Source organism: Silene latifolia, chromosome 11 (genome assembly GCF_048544455.1).
Source record: "Silene latifolia isolate original U9 population chromosome 11, ASM4854445v1, whole genome shotgun sequence".
In the NCBI taxonomy this organism is placed as follows: Eukaryota; Viridiplantae; Streptophyta; class Magnoliopsida; order Caryophyllales; family Caryophyllaceae; genus Silene; species Silene latifolia.
Genome location: NC_133536.1, coordinates 13,964,935 through 13,982,618, shown reverse-complemented (window position 1 = coordinate 13,982,618; position 17,684 = coordinate 13,964,935). Strand labels below are relative to the sequence as shown.

At 37.4% G+C, this 17,684-nt stretch overlaps 1 pseudogene; it reads right to left on the bottom strand.

The window, feature by feature from the left end:
* The window catches only part of LOC141612967 (xyloglucan galactosyltransferase MUR3-like), a 30,045-nt pseudogene extending 13,325 nt beyond the window's left edge, over positions 1-16,720 (bottom strand).
* Between the last annotated feature and the right edge of the window lie 964 nt (positions 16,721-17,684).

The window sequence follows — 17,684 nt, the reverse complement described above, 5'->3', positions numbered from 1 at the left end:
TGCTTCTCCTTCTCTTTCTCTACCTCGCGCATCTTGTAGTCAACGGGCTCACGCTTCCTCAGTTTCTCGCGCTCTTCCGGAGTAGTAGCATTTCTCCATCGCAGATAGGAATCCGACACCCATAAGGCATTGGCGGAGAAATTCAAGAACCACATGTTTCTTTGGGCCCATTTAATGGCCCACTCCCTTCGGCTCTCTGTAGTAAGCGCCACAGCAGTCTGCGGGACGGTGTCAAGCCTCGGGATCGTCTGTTTCAGCCCAACTTGTCTCATCAGCCTTTCTGGGAAGATACACACCATAAACTCCAATCCAGGAATGCGCACGGACCTAATGGGATCCAAAGAAGACACTCCAGTGACGGATTTAAGGTGCCACCACGGTACGACCCACCTAATCAACGGGCCATCGTCGCTCTTCAGCTTGTTCTTCCAATAATCACAAACCCGAGTGAAGTCCACCATGTACAACCTCGTCCTCATCGCGATCGAGCGGGCATGATAAGAAAGCGCATGGACTGGGGGCTCGATCAATCGAAGTCGTTCCATAAGTCAAACCTACCAAAAGCAGGTATTAGACATCAAAAAAAAAAACAAAAAAAAAAGCAAAAAAACAAAAAAACAAAAAAAAACGAAAACAAAAAGAACAGAGAAAAAAGATGTCTTTTACCTGTAGAATGACGGGACTTCCCAAATACGGTAAGTCACGGTTGGATTTCCTATTATCCAAACCCAAGAGAATCTCTCCTAAGCACAAACAAGCTGGGCTCCTGCGCAGCTCCATTTGCTCAATAAGGCCTAGAAGACGGGGATCGCCTCTCAAGTCTTCGTCAACATGCCCTTGGAAGACATACACATGCAATAAGCAAAAGCCAAATGCTCTCCGCCTAGCAACATGAGAAACGGTGGGGTCGGCCCTGTTGATAAATCGATCAATGAAGTCCAACATTCTCACGCCTTTCGAGGTAACTAGACGATATACCTCAAGTCTAGTCAATCCAAGCAAGTCTCTGAATTTACTCTTATATCCTTGCGAAGTAGAAGGAATGGCAGGCAAGTATTCGGGATCCCACCCACCAATGGCGGCAATTTCTTCAGGAAATGGGCAAATATCACCTCCAGGGAATGCGAAAACATGGTAATTCGGGTCCCAATAGTCAAGACAAGCATCCAAGAACGGTTTCACAACCTTGATAAGTTTCAAACTCAACAATGATCCAAAATTATAAGCACCCATATCATGTTTCTCCATATTCGAAAATTCGTTGGTCCATTCCTTCAAGCGGATCTCCAAAGTATTCATGATGAAAATTATTTTGAGGACTTTATGTAATTAGACGAAGAAGAGACGGAAGATTTGTGTGAATAAAAGCTCCATCGACGTTTCTATTTATACTAATTGTTGTTTCCAAAAATCTGCCAGAACAACACACCTTGGGAACAGGCGCAGCACCTGCTGCGCCTCTTCAAAGGGACGCAGCTCATGCTGCGCCTCTTCCTCAGCTTCACTTCTGTGATTTTCCGCGTTGGATCTTTCCTAATTCCATGACGAATAATTTCCTATTCCTACGGGTTATTATTTTGGGTAAATACGAAAAGATTACCATGTTTCAAGTTTCCTAATTTCGCGGGCACGCATTTCGAGGCGACGTCGACATTTTCGCCATTTTTACCACATGTGCACATTTTCATTTTTAGGAAATAATTTTCATTTTAATTCATTTATATATTAATTTCTATTTCTTAATTTCATTTCTACATTTATAACTTATAGATTTTCTTTTTCTTTTTTTTAGGGGGTAACCCTCCCTACCATCCGGTCATTTTCGGCAAATTTCTTGCATTTTTTGCATTTTTTTTTAGTCTCTCATCTTGCGCTAATTAAGGCCGTATGTATATATGAATGTATGCCTTGCGTGTTTTCTATGTAAATCTCGGCAGCATGACGGCGTAAACCGTCATCTACCAAACCTGTTCAAAGCTAACCTTCAGGTACAAGCAACGCAACCCAGCAGCAAAGGCACTCAGGCCGTCTTATATACACCAAAAAAGGGAAATGTGCAACAAACTGGGGGCTCTCGCCCCAAACAAAGTCCAAATATGTTCAAAATGATGATCCAAGTGTACAAATGCACAAAAAACAAACAAAAGCTAAAACTACTGCTGGTCACCCTCCAGCTCTGCAACCCTCGCCGTAAGAGCGGCGATCTCGGCGTCCCGAACCTCGAGCTCCGTCAACAAGCGAGCTGTCTCCTCTCGAGACTGGGTCAACTCTCGCTCCAGCTCGCGGTCACCCTGTAAACAATAAATTGGCTCATGTCAATCGATTCAAGTAAAATCAGAAAATCAAAATTCAAAATGAACTAGGCGTAAGGTTGATACCTGACGACCTCGACCGCCGACAAGTGCCTCGACGGCAGTAGCTCGCAGCCGGTTGGTCACCCTCCATAACGCCACAAACCGAGACGGCGCGACCTGCATTTTCAAAAGAAGTTCTCAACAATTGAACAAACTCAATCAAATGTGTTCTTACACAAAGGTTATACAAGTTAGAGGCTCACCCTCCGAATCAGATGCTGCCAGTCGTCCAAGCCAGCATCCGTCACAGTTACGTCAAAGTCACGCAGCTCGGAGATCGTCGTCCTCCCGGTCGCGTCAGTGTACTCGAGAGTCTCGGGGTACGCTGGGGGCTCGATGCCCGCTGCCTCGACCTCCTGAAAGGTCAAATGTCACTCATCAACCGATAATCTTTCATCATAAGTTCTCAAAAGAAAATCAAGAAGCAAGAAGAGCAGAAATACTCACCACTACCGGCCAATACTCCAACCTCCCGTAGAGGAACGCCGAGTAGTCCTCGCCAGGAAGAAGGAGGGCATCACCACTAGCGCCAGCCAAGTCCGCCTCCCTCTCTGCCTTAGAAGGCTCCCTGAACATCGTCCTCGGAGGGTCGATGGGAACCGTCAACGCATCCCGAGAGCACTGACGAGTCACGCGCTCGCCCAAGTACCACACAGGACCCATCGACGTCCTCAACAGCAGTCGGCTCGAGCTCCTAGGTCGAAGGACCTCAGCCACAAAAGGAGGCACGTCAGCGTACTCCGCCCAAGGCCTGGGCACCCACTGTGACAAGACAAACGCGGATCATTCCTATGATCGATAAAATGAAAAAATAAAGCAAATAAATATATATGAGATGCTTACGCTATCCAGCTGAAGAGCGTTCACGTCCCGCCGGTAGACGTTGTGAGAAGAACGCTTGCTCTTCGTCCGGCACATCACCCAATCCCTCACCACGGGATAGGCCTTCTCCAGCGGCTCCGTCCTCTTGGGCGCGAGGCTCGGGAAGTAGGAGTACACCCACGCCTGCAAAGCAAGATAATCAATGACGATCTTTCGTGATTTGATAAAGAAGAGAATTCATTTTAGTCTGAATGAAGGTTCATACCTCCAGCAGTAGTCCAGGGCCGACAGCGCCAGGAGAAGTCCCCTTCTCCATCAGCTCCGGCGGAACCATGGCCCTCATGAAGCGGATGAGGACCACAAAACCAGCAGTGACCCAGTCCCAACGCCCTAGGGAACTCAGGTCAGAAAGGAAGGGAAGAAGCTTCGTCGACAGCCTCTCGCCCTTGTCTCCGAGGTAAATCGAAGACAGAAACCACCAGAGCCACAAACGAGCCCTCTGCTCAGCTGTGCAGGGAGGAGGAGCCGTCTTCCTCCCGTCGATCGTCACCAGTGCCGGGATCTTCCCCGCAAAGTAGTCCCGAACGTAGGAGCTGGGTATCAAACCCGGCACCGCAGTAGCCTTCGGCGACAAATTCCAGCCGATCAATCTCCTCGCCTCGGCCGAGTCCACCCTCATGGCAGTCTCCGGCCACTCCACCTCCTCGGTCCCGCACGGCAGACCAGAAATCATGCCGTAGTCCTCCAGAGTGACTCCCACCTCACCGAAAGGCATGTGAAACGTGGAAGTCATGTCCCAGAATCGGTCCAAGAAAGCGCGGACCAGGCTAAGGTTAGCCCGCAGCTTCCTCTTCGCGATATCCCTCCAAACCTGCACCAAAGGACCGAACGCACCACGCTCGATCATGGCCCTCTCCTCCGCCGACAGCCGCTCGTAGTGCTCCATCGCTGTCGTGTAGCCCGAGAACGACCTGATGTTCCCAGTCTCCTATCGTGATTTGAAACGAAAGCTATCTTTAGTTTTGAATGAAAATTGAAAGGATTATGAATAAATGAATGAAAAAAAGATAGGTGATGAGTAGTGAATTCCTATTTACCAAGCTCTTCACCGTCCTGTAGGACAGGTGACCCTCTGCAGTCCACAGCAGGTGCCTACTCTCCCAAGTCTCGGCCCACTCGGGAGCACCTCTCAGCTGACGACCTCCTCGTCCGACGTTGGCCCGTCTCGGGGCCTCCTCCTCCTCAACAGCCTCGCCCCTAGCAGCCATCACCGCAGCGGTGAAGGCCTGCTCCAAAGCCTCCTCGACAGTAGCAGCGTCTATCTCCATGGGAGTCCTCCCAGAAGTAGAAGCCTCATCACCTACAACATTAAAGCAAATTTAGGCCGCGTCACGTGACGACAAGCCTTGGTTAGGGGATTTTCGAACCTTCGGAAGCCCTGAAATCACTCTTTTCTCGCCATCTTTGGCCCTATTCTCGCCAACATGATCACTCATGTGGTAATTTGGGTCAAGTCAAGCCTAATTTGAAGCCTAGTTCCGGGTTCCAGTCGAAATTTCGGCAGCATTTCGTTATGATGGTGGTTATGCCCTAGAAAAGTGTCCTGAAGAAGTCGTCACAAACCAAAATTCCGAGATGGTAGGAAGTTTACCCATCATTCAAGGATCCCAAATATCAAGTTTCATCGGAAATGGGCATTCCTAAGGCTATTTTCGAAGCAACTTACGGTTTAGCTGTGAAACCGTCTCAAATTTCGCTCAAGGGCTCAAAATCCAACGAAAATTCAAAATAAATACATGGTTATGTTCCTAATATTACCTATTATCCATTTCAAATGTCAATTTGACAAGGCAAATGCATTTGGGGGAAAAGCCCCAAAATTTTCGATCAAATGGGTCATAAACCCTAGCTTTTTCGGCTCAAAATTCGACAAATATGGATGATTAATGCAAGATTAAGACACATACCTCGATTAGTCATAATTAACGCAAGCTTTTGGATCAAACCTTGGCGGAAATGGTGAAGATTTGAGGGAGAAATTGTGAATTGTGTTTCGAACAAATGAACATTAAGCCTCTGATTATCGCGTTTTTACGCAGGAAAACACACTTTGGGGAATAGACGCAGCAGGCGCTGCGCCTCTTCCAAGAGACGCAGCTCTTGCTGCGCCTCTTCCTTGTGTTCCCTCCATACGGATTTTCAAAAATTCGTTACGAATTCGTTATTTGTGGGCCCATCTTTGGTGCGCCTCTTCCCCGATGCTATTTTGTCTTTTTTGGTCCGTTTGACGATTTTCTTTCGTTCCGGCCCGCATTTTCTCAGCCAAGCAGCAGACTGTTGCATATTATTTATTTCTTCCGAGACCTGTGTTTGTCGCAACGAGCATTTATTCCTTCACAGCATTCGACACGCCTTCATTTTAAGCGAGAGTAAGCGGATACACTTTCCCTCTCATAACATGAAGAATATTTCCCAATCTTGTCTCCAGCGAGAGTAAGCGGGCGTACTATCCCTCTCAAGACATGAGATTAACATCTACCTAAGCAGATTCCTCCTCAGCAGTTCCCGCCTGTGTCCTGCTGCTCATATTTATTTCTCGAAGACTACCCAAGTAGTTTCCTCCTCAGCAGTTCTCGCCTGTGTCCTGCTACCTCAATATTCCTTATTTCCCCGCGGAGTTCGACAAAGGTGTCGTTCTCCAGAAGCTCCCAAACCCAAAGCCTTCTTTCTTAGGTTCGTAAACCCGAAATTAGGATTTTTAACCATTAGGATCCCAATCCTTTTAGGTTCATAAGCCTTTAAGTTCCCAAACCGATAGAGTTCCTATACCCAAGCTTAAGTTGAACTTATATTTGACCTCCTTCCTGCCGATGCTTTCCTTTAGGGCCCCACACCCTAGCACCAATCCTTATGTATCTTTTAGGTCTTAACCTTAGCTCCTACGCTTACCCTTAGATCCTACGCACCTCCGGAAGCATCTTGAGAAACAAGTCTCAGGTATGGTCTCTTCTTATGGCTGGCGAACTTCCTTACGTAGTCTAATGGACTTTAAACGACCCTCCCCGATAGTCGACAGACTCTAAAATGTTCCCGACGACAGGTCCTTGGTTCAGACCCCTTGAGCCGCCTCGCGTCGCCATAGTCGTCAGGTTGTAATCTTCGATTGACCTGATGGCTATACTTTGACTTTCGCCTTGTCCAAGCCTCAGTCAAAGTGGGGGCTCTGTAGATACCTCATTTCTGCACCTCCCGCAAACCACCCGGTGATGATTGGGCCGCATGTTTGATACGCGGAACGATTTGTGACAATTCGTAAGATTATCGTCAAGTGATTGCTCAAATATTAATGTCTACCTCTTAGTTGTCATCTACGTGCCGATACGGTCGTTTTGACAGTAATTAGAGTACATTTGGAGTCCGGGCCTAAAACCGTCTTCATTTTCTGATAACCATTAAATCCCGAGTCAGAATATTCTGGAATGTTCCGGATATTTCTATTCCATATTTCGCAATTTTAATTATTTGGTAAACAAATCTCCGTAATATTCACACAAAATATTAAGGAAAACCAATTTATTTCCGTCCTACCATAACTCAAACACGGAAATCTTTCTTCCGCAGGAGGAAACCCCTTGGGAACAGACGCAGCAGGTGCTGCGCCTCTTCCAAGAGACGCAGTGGCTGCTGCGCCTCTTCCCAGGCCCTTTTCTGCGTATTTCTCATATCTTTTTCATATCTTTCCGAGATTCACTTCCAAAGAGTCTCCGAAACCCTATTCATTCACGTGATTAGTATAAATAGGAGCCTTCGCTCCTCATATTTCTCACGCGAGTGTCCGCCCTTCTCTTCTCCCTTTGCATTCTAGACTTTGTTCTTACTTTTTGGCATCTACGTGCTCGAACTTTCGACCACGTAAGCTCGGATCCTTCTGAGTACCAGCCTCTCCGTTTGCATGACCGACCAATTTGACCAACTCCACAATAATCAACTTAATTAATTAATCGTTTTCCTCTTACGAGGGCACTTTCTTTACATTCGCGTCGAGCATCACTAATCGATATCTTAGTCCTTCTCGTTTCGTCAAACATGTAAGTCTGAGGGTGTAAATCTCTCTTCTATTTATTGTATTTACTTTTTGTATAATCAATTGTAAGATTTATGTCGAAAATACCGATTTCTAAAACCATGCTTTAAAACCTCTTTTTACGGATTTCAGAGATCGACGATCGAGAAAGGACGCAAGAATCGCTGCGCCTCTTCGAAGGAGCGCAGTTCCTGCTGCGCCTCTTCATGAGGCTGCCGCAGTTCCTGCTTCCTTTCTTCTTCTTCGTCCTCTGTAATTCGTTTTCTTGTTTTATTTGTATTCGTTTGTTCTGTATTTCTTCGTCATAATAGCATCTTATTTCACATGTATATTATTCATCATCATTAACATGTTTAATTCATCATAAATCCGATTTAAATCCCAAATAATCCAATATTTGCGGGTTTTCGTCATTAAATTCAATTCCGGGTTGTAGAGATTCAATTCATCAATATTGAGTTTCTGGAATTCGTCTTTGATATATTTTCATCTGTATTTTGTCATATTTATCGCATATTCACCATTAATCCATTATATTTAGCTAATTGAATCAATTTATGTCACTAATTAATATTGTTCACTTCTGTAATTAATCCATCTTAAATCCGTCTCACTCATATTTTACTGTTTTTATGACCCATTCATATGCTAAATAACCTATTAATCACTTCCATCCGAGTAAATAATTTAATTGATCTTTAAAATCACCAATTAGCATTAACGGCTTGCAATTACGGCTTCACAGCCAGAACTGAGCCAAGGAACAGACGTAGCGTCTGCTGCGCCTATTCCAAAGGACGCTTGTTGCGCTCAATTCATTCTGGCCGAGTTCGCCCCTCAACTCCGTTTACGCTTTGACGTAGTTTAATTAGCTTACGTAATTAATTAACTATTACCTGTAATATCGCTAATTCCTGTTCGTTTGCTCTGTTAATTCTATTCTTTTATTCTTTTCCTCAAATTATCTGTTTTAAAGGTATTTTCGACATAAATCGCCTGATTCATTGTAATTATTGTAATTTTCATTATTGTAATTTATAATTATTGTATTTATTTTATTGCTTGAATGTTTTCACATGTAATTGAGCCTTAAATCCTACTTCGACCTAATTGCATGATAAATTACTTGTTAACCGACTTAGTATTAATCTTCACATGTTAGGATTAAAACTTGGATGTTGCATTGCATGCATACAATCGACGATATATCGAGTACGAATAACTTCCCTAATCATTAGTAGAGGCCGCTATCGAGGCGGGCGGGATTAGGTGTTCGATCAAAAGAGATTCCTAATACGTACCCTCACCCCTTACTCCAGATCTCCGTGAACACCCGTGTTCATTGGCATCCACGAGAGTCATTCTAGACATAGAATGCTAAGGGTAACGATTGCTTAGTGTTCATGTCTTTACTTTATGTCTTGACATGACATGAGGTATTCGAACGGTTCCAATTTCCCATAAAAATTGGTGGCGACTCCATACAAAAATGCAAACGCTTGTTTCTTCTTTCCTCCCAAGAGCCCCTGTGGGCGGCCCGCTATCCACGGCATGATGAACATACTACGTCTAAATAATTAAATTATGTATCTCACATCGAAAGAATAGTATACGATAGAGTGATTCTATAAATATAAATAGGAGGAATCCTTGAAACTTAGGTATTAACCCATATTTTTTTGATATAAAAAATATGTACTTTTTAGTATGTTATATGTCTCACATTGAAAAATAATGTAGGTGTGGTGAATATATTATGTATAAATAATAGAACTGTCTCATATATATACATTTTCTATATTATATTAAAGTGATGTTTATAATTTTGATATAAAAACTTTATATTTCATTTGACAAAAAAGTATCGTATGAAAATTATATAATTAGATTGTGACAAAAAAATGTTATCATTAGAGTGTAGATTTTATTGTAATTTCTCATTATTAAATCGGGTTGATGTCAAAGTAGGTGCAAAATAAAAATAGTGTATTTAGTATGTTATTTGTCCTACATTGAAAAGTAATGTAAGTGTGGTGAATATACTATGTATAAATATTAGAATTGTCCCAGATCAGAAGATTACCATAAGGCAGAGTGATCTTATGATTATAAATAGAAGTCATAACCCAAAATCTTTTGATTCTCCTAAGTATTGTCAAAGAGAGCTCTTAAAAGAATTTGTATTATTGTCTCTAGAATAATGATCTCTAACCTAAGTTAATCTTTGGTAAATCTTTTAGTTATTATAATATATACTCTGTATTTCTTATTTTATATTCAAGTGGTATTCTGGGAAAGAAAAAGGTGAACACATGGGTACCATTTGTAGAAACTTAAAATTAGGGGTACCATATGTAATCTATCAAAGTTCAAGGTTACCATGAGAAATTTCCAATATTATAATGATATGATTAATTAAATTTTCATTTAAAAGAGAGAGAAATCTGTACCAATAAAACAATAAAGGGGGTATTATTTTTCAATTTTTATTTTATTGTCACGCTATCAAACTTAACGTCCATTTAACAGCCTTTACATTAGGGGGTACCTGTTAGAATATGTGTCCTCCGACAATAATGCGATCACAACTGTCGATCATGACGATCACATGTTTAAGTCTCATTTTAAGAATACAATTGGGAAGTAATATTTTATTGTCAACTGGTCCACACATATCGGTAATGATTGGCTGACTAGAGTTTGACATTACTCTCGTGCGACGGTGGTGATCAGTTGATCCCCTTAGGTCATACCTAAAGGGTAATACTCTTAATTGATTATTTAATTGATCGTATGACGATACGGGTTAATTAAATTGCTTAGAATTGACAGACGATTTTGGAAGTAATATTTACGTGTCTCATTGTAATTTGATTAAATAAGATACGGTCTAAGTAATCGAATTGTTTTATTGCTTAGATGAAATTATAGTTTACGGAAATAATTGAACTGAATGAATAAATTATTATAAATACAAGATGTTGTAATTTATAATTGGTAAAATGTTTTGGTACAAGTAATTGTGAATTACTAAGTCGATTTTTGTACATGACGTATTTTATTAATACGTTGATTTTTAATACGTTAAAAATACATGACAATTTTACATGACTTGTGACATGTGACAAATTGACAAATTGACGAAGATAAAATGGAATCCATTTTATCCCATATGGACCGAAATATGGAGGTAATATGGTGTTTAAATTATGTTTAATTAATTGAGTGGAAACAACATGATTACACTACCAACACCTAGCCTTGCATGCCTATTTCTTGATTAGAGAATTAAGCCCATGCATTGGCTCCCCAATCCCTCCTTCCACCGGTTTTTGAGAGACCACATAGAGAGTTTTTCTCTATCTTTTTCATTCATTCACAATTCATATGATTTCTAGTGTAAGAAATCAAAAACTCTCTAAGAAAAACTAGAGAAATAAAAACTCCAAATATCTTCCTCTCTTGGCCGAAATACAAGAGATAAAAACATTAGTTTTGGGTCAATTTTTATTAAGATTAATATTGTTCTAGTATCAATAATATTAATTTTGTTAAGAGGTTATCTTGGGTATTATTCCTTGGGAGGGATTCTATACTTGAATCCTTTGTTCATCCATATTAGGAGAGCTCAAGATCAAGTGAGTAGGAGAACTCACTTGTGCCCAATAATCCGAAATATCCAATGTAAGAATGATGATTTCTTCTCTATATTAATTTGTGTTTGCATGCATAAGATCTAAATTAATTTTATGACTAAATTAAATTGTAACATATAAGAATATGTTGTATAATGAGATATAGATTTCTAACAGTACCATGGGCAAAAAAAATGGAACCTCAAGGGTACCATAGGCAGATTCTTAAAAGTAGGGGTAACATGTAAAATCTGACAAAATTAAGGGATACCACGTGAAATTTCCGTATCTCAACTATGATAAAAAAAAATTGAAGAAAAACAAAATACAAATATTAATGAAGAGTACTTGATCATATTATTAAATTTAAATATAACTATTAGATATAATGAGTAGCAATTGTCCGTATTCGGTATTCGGGATTTGGTTGGATGTCGAACTAAGTGCCAAAAAAATGGTGTAATTCTGAGTATGATATTTGTCCCACATTGAAAAACAATGCAGGTTTGATGAATATATACTACGTATAAATAGTAGAATTGTCCCATATAAGAAAAATAATCTAAGTTTGGTGAATATATTACTTATAAATAGTAGAATTGTACCACACCAAAAGATTAGTATAAAACGGAGTGATTATATGATTATAAATAAGTTAACCCACGTTTATATTAATCCTTTATTTTTTTTAAAGATATATTTTAATAATATGTAAACAAATCATTAGACATAGAATGTAAATATTAAACCCTTATAACGTTTTTTTTTTTGCATTATAAATAAGTTAATTACCCCGTTGCAACGCATGGGCATTCAAACTAAGTTAATGTCGGAACATTGTTAATGAAGAGTACTTGATCATATTATTAAATTTAAATATAACTATTAGATATAATGAGTAGCAATTGTCCGTATTCGGTATTCGAGATCTGGTTGGATGTCGAACTAAATGCAAAAAAGATGGTGTAATTATGAGTATGTTATTTGTCCCACATTGAAAAATAATGCAGGTTTGATGAATATATACTACGTATAAATAGTAGAATTGTCCCACATCAGAAAAATAATCTAAGTTTGGTGAATATTACTTATAAATAGTATAATGGTCCCACATCAAAAGATTAATACAAGGTGGGGTGATTATAAATAAGAGTTAACCCACGTATATATTAATCTTTTATTTTTTTTGAAAGAATATTTTAATAATGTGTAAGCAAATTATTAGACATAAAATGTAAACATTAAACCCTTATAACGTTTTTTTTTGCATTATAAATAAGTTAATTATCCCGTTGCAACGCACGGGCATTCAAACTAGTATATATAACTAAAAGAGGCTTTTTTTCTAGACACATTTTCCTATTAGAAATAGAAAATAATTAATTGTTTAAAATTTTCTATTATAAATAGGAATACAAGTTCTCTATTAGACATGGGAAATAATTAATTATTTATAATTTTCCTATTAGAAATGGGAAATAATTTACAATTTATTAATACTAGAAAAATATTCATTAATATTTCTACACTTATTATTAAATTAAAAAAAAAAACATTCGATATATTAGCAATATCCAATTTTTTGGAAATGTGTTAAATATGATAATTCACAACATAAAATATTTTTAAGAGATTAACAACATAAAAATTAAAGAGTCAATTTAAGCAACGATCAAAAGTTTTTAATTTTTTTTTTATGAAAAACACATAAAAAGTCATGAAAAACACTTAAAAAAGTAAGAGTAGTTTTTCCCTAACCTAGTGAAAGACCGTCTCTCACAAGCTTTTATTGTGACAAATTTACATGCATAAAAAAGGGTACTATTCAATTATATCGAGCAAACTAATTATTATTAATGCTCTATTTTTTTTGTATAAATTGAGCACATCATCAATATAATTTAGGGAGATACGAATTGGGGAAGGGTTCCGATAATGATTTAGATGGTTGTTTGAGGTATTAGGAATAAGGATGACTGCGTCGGATTTGGTGGTTAATTACTTAATTTCATCGTTGGTTTAATTAGTGGGTGTGGAAGCAGGATGGATGAAAACTTTGGTATTATTAATTAGAGAAATGAATATAAATGAGGTAATTTCATTAACAAAATATCACATGTGGAGAACGAACTAATACTAAATGTAAAAAACACTTATTATTAAGTAGAGAAACTACTAGATAAATTGGAAAATAAACATATATCAAGAAATAAACAAACTTTGTAGTATCATATGAATAGACTTACTTTTGATTCATAGCGTGAAAGGTTTAATGAATATCGTGCAATAATTTGTGATCTAGGGACAAAAAAATGAGGCAATAATTATGAGATAAAATTTGAAGGAAAATGTACAATAAAAGTGGAATGGAGGGAGTACGATTTATTTATGCTAAATGAAATAAGTAGCGAAGTTCGTGTATATATATATAACATTCAAACTTATGCAGTCTACCAACATAGTATCTGAACACTTTGTTGGAATATTAGAAATGGAGGCGGGTGAAGGGACGAGAAAAGAGGGAAGGGAAAATAGTTGGAAGGGAAAGGGAGAGACAGATAGGAAGGAAGATTGCTTCTTAATCTGTTATTTGTTAGAGGAGAAATAAATTGTCTTTAATACGGCGACGAGGATCCATTTGGAGTAAGGATTGGTATTTCATGGAGGATAATGTGATTTAGGATGTCTCAGGTGTAAAACGTGGCAGCAAGGTAGTGGTAGTGGATTGGACGTCTCAGGTGTAAAACTGATCACAGTGGTCTGCGATTTTTTATTTTGCGGGTAAATTTAGTCAGGTGGTAGGAGGGTGTATTTGTCGAGGGTGATCAGAAATAAGGTTATTTTATCAATAAAATATCACTTGCAGAAAAACAAATAGGTACCCTGAACAATAACAAGAAACCTCCAAAGATCATGTGGATAAACTTAATTTTGACTCCATCGATCGAAAGTAAAATCTTAATCCTAACAACATACGAGGGTAAGGGTTAGTTTCCATTGGGTGGTAGATTTTTTTAGAGGCATGGGTTTAGTTTTTCACTTGATTGAATAAATTTGAGATGAGTTTTGGAGACAAGGATGAATCTTGCAAGAGATAGGGTTGTTTTAGATCATTTGTGCGAATAGGGAAGAAAAATAGGGGGTATGTAAGCAAGATTTTGTTTCAAATAAGGAGATGGGGGCAAGATTGCGGTGGGTTGAGTTGATATTGTATGCGAAAGTTGAGTGGAGATAAAACTATGGTGAATTTGCAGAAGGTAAATCTCACTACATACTGCAACGACATCATTAAACAAGGGAAGAATAGACAATTTTATCGAATAATTTCCATTATAATGAATGATTCTGGTGGTGGTCTGAACTGAACTGATTGTTTGGAGACGGGGTGTATGTTCATAAGGAGCCGCGGCCATGTAGTATTGCGTTGGAGCTTGATTCACATTTAAAAGTACGTATATAGTTTGACCGGGAGATATAACTACGTAACTACTTGTGAATCTTTTTGCGTAATTACCTTTGATCCAACAATGATTAAATTATAGTTTGTTATTCCAAGTAAGGGGATTTGTTGCATTTTTGAGTTGATTATGCGTAGTAGATTGTTTCCTTGACCAGTTGAAAAACAAACAGGTATCATCAACAAAAAGGCCCTGTTCTTTTGGACTTAATTTCAGTTCTAATAAGTTCAGTTCAGTTCAGTTCAGCTCCATTCAGTTCAGTTCAGTTCAGTTCAGCTCTATTCAGTTCAGTTCAGTTCAGTTCAGTTCATATTAGTTTATTTCAACATTACTATTATTATTCTTATTGATATCATTATTATTATTATTTTTATATTAATGTATTTACTATTGTTGTTATTATTATTATTATTATTATTATTATTATTATAATATTATTTTTATATTTATTATATTACTATTATATTTATTAATAATTTATTCGTATTGTTTATATTATTATATTTATATTTAATATATTTATTATTATTATTATTATATTATATTTACTATTTTATTAATATATTCATTATTATTAATATTATTCATAACATATTTATCATTATTATTATATTTAATATTATTATATTAATAAGTTATTATTTTATATTTATTATTTTATTAATATACTCATTATTATTAATATTATTAATCACATATTTATTATTATTATTATTATTATTATTATTATTATTATTATATTTAATATTATTAAGTTATTAAGTTATTATATTAGACCTATTATTATTATTATATTATTATTTTTTATTTTTTAGTTATTATTATTAATATATTATATTATTATTATTAATGTTATCATTTATATTACTAATATACTCCCTCCTATTCTAGATAAACCTCCCTATTCATGGAGGCACTAGAATTAAGGAGATAGATTAAAATAAGGTAAAGTATTGTAGTGGGGTTTGATAATTGGAGAGATGGAAGATATTGTGGGGTATTATTGTGGGTGGGTGATTAAAATAAGTATTGTTGTGGGGTAAGTTGATTAAAATAAGTATTGTTGTGGGGTGAGGTGGGGTATTGTTGTGGGGTAAGCTGATTAAAATAAGTATAAAATTTTACTAAATAAGGAAATAGGGAATGTATTGTGAATAGATGAAAAAGGAAAGAGGGAAGTTTATGTAGAATAGGAGGGAGTATTATTATTATTATTATTACCATTTTTTATATTATATTACTACTTTATTTTTTATATATCTTATTAGATTATTATTATTAGATTATATTAATATATTATTATTATTAATGAATAATATTATAATAATATTTATTATTATTATTATTGTTATTATTTTTATTTTTATTATAATATTTATTATTAGTATTAGTATCATTAATATTATTAATATAATCTTTTATTATTATTTCGATTCGATTGATTCGATTCGATTCGATTTGATTCGATTCAGATCAGATTGAGATCGATTCGATTAAAGCTCCATTAAGTTGATTGATTCAAAGCTCCATTAAGTTGATTCGATTGAGACAATTTCAGTCCAAAAGAACAGGGAATTAATTGTTGTAACAAAAAATATTTATTAATCAAACACTCATTTATTCTCATTTCAATATTATGTTAACGAGAATTATTTGTTGGTCATGCGGCCTACATAATTGCTTAAACATGAATTATGTACTATATTCCATTATATTGTGAAATTTATCACACATTATTTTAATATCCGTGCAACGCACGGGCATGGAAACTAGTAAACTTTATTATGGGGTTATTTTCCTCCCTATGCTTAATCATAATATCATGTACTTAATGAATTAGTCATTGTACATAGAACTCGCAAACTCTGAGCCGATCCAAATAACCGGATCGGATAAGGCTGCCCCAAGATCCGAAAGTGACCCAATTATGACCTAAAACCCAAATTGACCTGACCCGACCGAAACCCTCTCCAAACATAAACTAACATAAATCCTAATACACGTACTGAAATTTCCTAACCCTAAATACACTGTCGTTCCTCATCGACCGAAACCCTCTCCAAACATAAACTAATTTTATCATCAAACATACAGGCGCACTTACCTACGATATATACAACAGATCCAATGTCGAGCGAAGCCGTTCCGGTCGCTAAGAGACACCATCGTAGATGGAGCTCGCTTCCGGACGACAGCATCACCGACATTATCTCCCGTCTCGGCTTTAATACTCATGAAGCCGTCATTACTGTATCCCCTACTAATTTTATCATCAAACATACAGGCGCACTTACCTGCGATATATATACGAGTTTTGGACCATACAGGCGCACTTACCTGCGATATATACGAGTTTTGGACCGTCATTACTGTATCCCCTACTAATTTTACCGTATTCATCCCACCCTTTATCGACACCTTTCAGTCTCGATCTTCATATTAATCACTATGACGAACCTTGCTGCTGGCTTATAATTGATAGATGGGTTCGTCAATTACGTGCTTATAACATCCAACACTTCACGGCTAATGGTTTTGGTCGTTTTCGCTCCGATGATCAGGTGTACCTACTAAGCTTTTTTAAAATGCATTCGTTGGTATCACTCGACTTGAATTTGTGTGATAGTGTGATTGTTTCGAGTGTTCCTCGTTCCATTGTTCTTCCAAACCTCAAGAAACTAACTCTACGTTGGATTAACTACCGATTTTTGAATTGGTTATTAAGTTGTTGCCCATCACTCGAAGACTTGTTCTTGTCCGTTGATAGGATTCAGGAGGATTTGGTATCAATTACAAGCAACAAATTAAAGCGATTACGTATAATACTAGAAGGGTTTTCGATCCATGATTTTATAATATATGCTCCAATATTGGAGAAATTGGATTATTCTTCTTATACCATATTATCAATGGGAATATTAGATTCGATCTCTAACGTCAAGTTACTTACACTTCGCGGACGTCCGAAAAGGATCGACCTTGTTCCGGAGAAGACTATGATATTCCCTAATTTAACCCATCTACACTTAGTTATATATTCGCCTGAAATATTCAAAGCAATAGGTTTAATGCTACATTGTCCAAAATTAGAGGTTTTTGAGTTACGTCTTGATAGCCTTACCAACATGATTTGGAATCAAGAAGCGGTATTCGTACCCGTTGAGCATGTGAAGCACATAAAGTTGTATCCGAGTACGAGTGTCGATCGATTTGGCGAAGAAATGCTGGATTTAGTGAAATTGTTGCTCAGAAGTGCCAAGGTTTTGGAGAATCTCACTCTAATTGCATACGACGACCCTCTTAGTCTTCGTAACCCTATTTACTTGGCCAA